Consider the following 5,132-nt stretch of genomic DNA (forward strand, 5'->3'; position numbering starts at 1 on the left):
TCGACTTCACTGACACAGAAAGGCAGGGACCATCTGAGTCGCACGAAGTAGACGTTTAAGGGCGTTGCAAGAATGGATGAATGAACTGGAGAAAGAGTAGCTGGATGGACGGACGGTCAGAGAATGGGCTCCTGACCTCCAAAGTCCGCCCCATTGACATAAACCCCACACCCTCCTCTGCCTACTCTGTTTTTAACTCCCATTTCCTAACCTCACTGTTTCTCAAACATGGGTGTTGCAAGGGCTTCTGAGGACATCTTGGCGCGGAGGTGGCCTTGGCATCTGGTGACGCTTGGATTTCCTGGGGCCCACAGGCCACCAGTGGGTCTAAGGCAGGAGACTAGGGCGTGGCGAGGCAGCTGGGCAAGAGGGCGTGACCTGTCGCCAGGACACATGCGCAGAACAGCGTGGCAGCTCCAGATGGGCCGGCCCGGGTCTGAAGTCAGAGCGGGCCGTGAAGACTGCGGCGGGTTGGGGGTTGGGCTGCGGCCCCTGGGAGCCCCGCGTGGGGCCCAGCGCCCCTCGCTCCCACAACGGCTGCCCACACTCGCGCCGCCTTTAACAACTGTAAGCCTCGCTACTTCTTTTGCTTGTCTTGATCAATTCTTTGAACAAGACAGCAGGTGCCTGGAAGGGACTCCAGCACCCCAGGGCCCCTGTTGACAGCTTCGGGGAAGGGCTTCGGAGGCTGAGGGCAGCAGGTCACCTGGTCACAAGAAGGGGAGGCTCGGGCACCCTGCCAGGGCCATCCCACCACTCCGGAGGCTGAGGCAGGAGGGTCGCCTGCGTTCGAGGCCAACCTGGGCTACACCAGGAGACCCTGTCGAAAGAAAGGAAGGAAAAGGGCACAAAACACGTTGAGTCCTTTGAACACCGAGTGGTGCCGTTGCCGTGCTCGGTGATGTTGGCGATTGTCCCTTCTCATGAGCCAGTCTGAAGGCTCAGCCAGCCGGGCACAGGCGCTGGGCCCTGTCCTGTTACTCCCCGCTGTATGGATGAAGGTGCCCGGCGTGGGCGCAGCAAGCCCAGGGAACGCGGTGGCTCAGGGCACAGGGCCGGCCTGGAGAGGGACAAGTCACCCCGAGCCGTCCCCTCCCACTGGCAGCGGGGCCCACCCACGATGCCACCCCCCGGGCTGCGGGCCCCAAGGGGGCGCCCACTGTGGTCAGCAAGGACCTGCCCCTCCGCGGAGAGCACCGAGCGCCACTCCCCGCACCAAACTGACTCAGCAGGAAGCCCGCCAGGCCCAGCCCCTCCCTGTCCCCCACCACACCCAGCTCCTCCAGCGGAAGAGTTTGCGGAGCACCGGACCCAGCAGCCTCGCTTACCCGCGTCCACCCGGCCAATGGATTCATTCCTTTCAGGATCTCCTTTTTTTCTGTTCCTGGGGATTGAATCCAAGGCCTTCACCCTGAGCTCCATCCCCAGCCCTTTTTATTTTGAACCCGAGTCCTGAGAAGTCATGAAGTTGCTCAGGCTGAACTCAAACTTGCAATCCTCCTGCCTCAGCCTCCTCTCTTGTGCCGAGAATGCTTTTCCCCCCATGTAGCCAATACTCTCACTTAACTCAGGGTTTTTTATTAAATGTCCCTTTTCTCAGCAAAGCCTCTGATAGCTAACTTCTAATTCCTCCTCCTCCCACATTTCCTACCTGGGAACACCAAAATTGCTATCAATTTCCTTACAGACCTAATTGCTTGTGTATTTGATCTAATTTTAGAGATCAAATTGCTCTTCTTTGCAATTCATGAATTGGGAAAGCCCCTGCTCTGCAAAACAGAATTAAGTCTTCCTCCTGGGCGAGTCCAGAGCAGTAGCTTTTAGAGTGGAAACAGTGACATGAATAACAGAAAAATAAGAGCCAATTCTAAGGGCAGGTTACTGTTTTGTAAGGGTTAAAGCAGAGGGCTCCCTAATCAGCTGGCTGAGATAGACTAGAATTTTCTGCTCTTAGGAAAACCTAGTCTGTGTTGAAGTCTGGTTCCTTCAACTTCCGGTTCCACCACGTGACTTTTAGCACGAGTGACTCCATTTTGGTTTGGTATGGTCTGTCAGGGCCTAGTCGGGGCTCAAGTCAAAGCAGGGTCTCCCCTAAATTCTCTTTAACACTCCTTTCCTCTTAGCACTTGTTATCATGTAACAGTATCTCCTCTGCTCATTTCTCCTCCATGCTAGAACTTTTTTAAAAAGTTCCTTTTTAAAAAAAAATTTTTTTTGAGCCAGGGTCTCATTATGCTGTTGCGGCTAGTCTTGAACTCATAGACTCAAGCAATTCTCCTGCCTCAGCCTCCCAAATAGCCTGAACGACAGGTGTGTGCCACCATGCCCGGCTTCAAGTTCCACTTTTATCTGGCGTGTGTTTGTTTGTTTTGCAGTACCGGGGATGGAACTCAGGACTCTGTGCTTGTGAGGCAGGGGCAGCACCACTGCCCAATCTCCAGCCCTGTTTTCTTTACTGTGTATCATCACGGCCCAACACAGAGCAGCTCTCAATAAGCATACGCAGGACGAGCAGAGGTGACTATCGTGTACTCACGTGATTTGTGTTTTGTTTTTCAGCTCTCCGATTGAACCCAAGCTGTCCTGGCTGGGCTCAGTTCCGTGGTCCTCCTCCCTCAGCCTTCCAGAAGGCTGGACTCAGGTGTACACCACCCGACCAGGCTTTAGTCATTGTTTGTATCGTGGATCCTCATTCTTATCCATAAAGATCACCAACGTAGTTCACCAGGACTATCCGCTCCAGAGAGAGGCCAAGTTTCAAAGTTGGAAACTCTACCACATACAGCAAACCCACCTTTGCTTTGTGAATACTGGAATAAATTAACCCTTCGGGATAAGAGACAGACACAGGTAGGCAGAGGGCCCAGGTAACCACAGAAGTTAACAGAGGACTCCAACGACATGAGTCAAACTCGGATGCCAGGGGACAAAGTCGGGGAAATTTGCAAACCCCACCTAAGGGCATTTACACTCAGATTTTTAAAATAATCTCTACTAGCCCTATCTACCTCTAAACTGCATTCCTGAGCTCTAGTCTCTAAATGTACATTGATCCTATCTCCCAGTTCATCTTCTTGATGGGGGTGTAGGTTTGAGACAGGGTCTCACTATGTAGTTGAGAATGACCTGAAATTCACTGTGTAACCCAGGCTGGTCGGGTACTCACAGTGATCCTCCTGCCTCAGCCTCCTGCGTGCTGGGATTACAGGCGTGCACCACCACACCCAGCACATCTTCTTGATTTTAAAACACACAAGTAATAGTCTAGTGTGATGGTGCATTCCTTTAATTCCAGCCTGCTGCGTGCTGGGATTACAGGCGTGCGCCACCACACCCGGCTCGGTTTTGTTTTTTTGAGATGGGGTATTGCTTTGTAGTTCAGGCTGGTCTTGTACTCAAAGAGATCCTCCTGTCTCAGCTTCCTGAAGTGCCGAAGGTTCCGGACAAGAACGCACAGAGCCACCCTGGTCCGCAGGACAGGGGCGGAGCTGCTTGGTTTGCCAGAAGCAGGGCCTGGTGAGTGTCCCAGCCGGGCGCAGCTGGGAATAGAGCTTCACTCCCACGGGCGGAAACTGCCGCACCCCTCCCACGGCCCCTGGCACGCGGCGTCTCCTCGTGGAAATAGAAAGCCGATGACGTCACCGAGTCACCCACACACCCAGATGGGAGACTGTGCAGGCCAGACGCAAACGCTCCCGCGAGGGCGTGGCTTTGAGGCTCCGCCTTCTCCGCTGTGATGCAGGAACATGGTGACCTGATTGGGTGGTGGTATAATGAGATGCAAGGCACGCCTCCTTTCTAGGTTAGCTCCACCCAAGCCTTAGCCCTGTCCCCAGTTGTCACCAGCTTTTAGGCTCTGTGATTGTCACTGCTACTTAGGGTCACGGAGTGGAGTGCACGCCAGCCTGACAACCAAGCTACACTCGGCTGTCAGTGGCGTCGCCACCAGAGCTTTTAAAATAGAGCATTTCAATTGTTTGGGGGGTTTTGTTTTTTGTTTGATACAGGGTCTCACTTTGTAGCCCCGAGGGTCTCACTATGTAGCCCCGCTTGGCCTTGAGCTCGAGGTGATTCTCCTGCCTCAGCCTCCGAGTGCTGGGATGACAGGTGTGCGCCACCACGCCCGTCTCTTCTATCAGTTCTGCAAGCCCTGAGTTTGTGCTCATCGCCTCTGCAGCCCTGAAGCCCCTGGCTAGGCCCGGGGCTTGAAGAAGGAAGCAGAAAGTCACATCTGATGTCCTGAGAGCGCTGATGGTGAAGGTTTCGGTTCTGCGCTCTGAGCCACAGCATCAGCGACAGCCATGCCCCACCCCACAGGGTCACCTCTCCTGGGAACAAAGATAGTTTTTCAGGTTTTTGTTTTTTGAGATGGGGTCTCACTATGAAGTCCAGGCTGGCCTTAAACTCATGACTTGAACTTGATCCTCCTGCCTCAGCCTCCTGAGTGCTGAGATTACAGGTATGTACCTCCATGCCCTGCAGGATTTTTTTTTTCAGTACCAGGGATCGAACTCAGGACCTTGCACTTCCAAGGCAGGTGGCAGCACCACTGAGCTAAATCCCCGGCAGGATGTTTCTTTTAAAAAAAAAAAAAAAAAAAAAAAATCCTCTTTCACTTTGCTAAGTGTAGCAGAGTCTGGGTTCCCTTCCCGCTGAGTCCTCTGGTCCCCCATTTACATATTCATCCCTTCCCCCACCCGAGGCAACTTTCTATTCTACTTTCACACACACACACACACACACACACACACACACACACACTCTCTCTCTCTCTCTCTCTCTCTCTCTCTCTCTCTCTCTTCACCAGGAGGCCACTTCCAAGTCTGTTTCACAGTGGAGCCTCTGGCACCAAGGCCAAGACCACAGTGGTGGGCAGCAGACACAAGGTTATTGCAAGAATGAATCTGGCCCCCTTCGGAGCCAAGTGGGCAGTTGTGGCCAAGGAATAATCAGATACACCTGTTCCTGGTGTCACAGGCCTTCCCAGACCTCTTCACAATATTATTTGAAGCTGGGCGTGGTGTTGCACTCCTGGAAACCCAGCACTCAGGAGGCTGAGGCAGAGGATCGCTTCAAGTTTGAGGCCAGTCTGGACTTCATAGTGAGACCCTGTCTCAAAAAACCCACTTTGG

At 53.4% G+C, this 5,132-nt stretch overlaps 1 long non-coding RNA gene across 2 annotated transcripts; it reads left to right on the forward strand.

Annotated features, from left to right (window-relative positions):
- The first annotated feature begins 344 nt into the window (after positions 1-344).
- Positions 345-4,017, forward strand: LOC104854094. 2 transcript variants are annotated; one of them, XR_777970.3, is made up of 3 exons: positions 345-567; positions 2,560-2,850; positions 3,419-4,015. It is a non-coding gene; the product is annotated as an uncharacterized LOC104854094 (long non-coding RNA). The 2 variants fall into 2 exon arrangements; XR_777971.2 differs by having other exon boundaries at positions 561-623; positions 3,419-4,017.
- Positions 4,018-5,132: the final 1,115 nt, after the last annotated feature.

Source organism: Fukomys damarensis, unplaced genomic scaffold (genome assembly GCF_012274545.1).
Source record: "Fukomys damarensis isolate Sample0158 unplaced genomic scaffold, DMR_v1.0_HiC HiC_scaffold_27, whole genome shotgun sequence".
Taxonomy (NCBI): domain Eukaryota; kingdom Metazoa; phylum Chordata; class Mammalia; order Rodentia; family Bathyergidae; genus Fukomys; species Fukomys damarensis.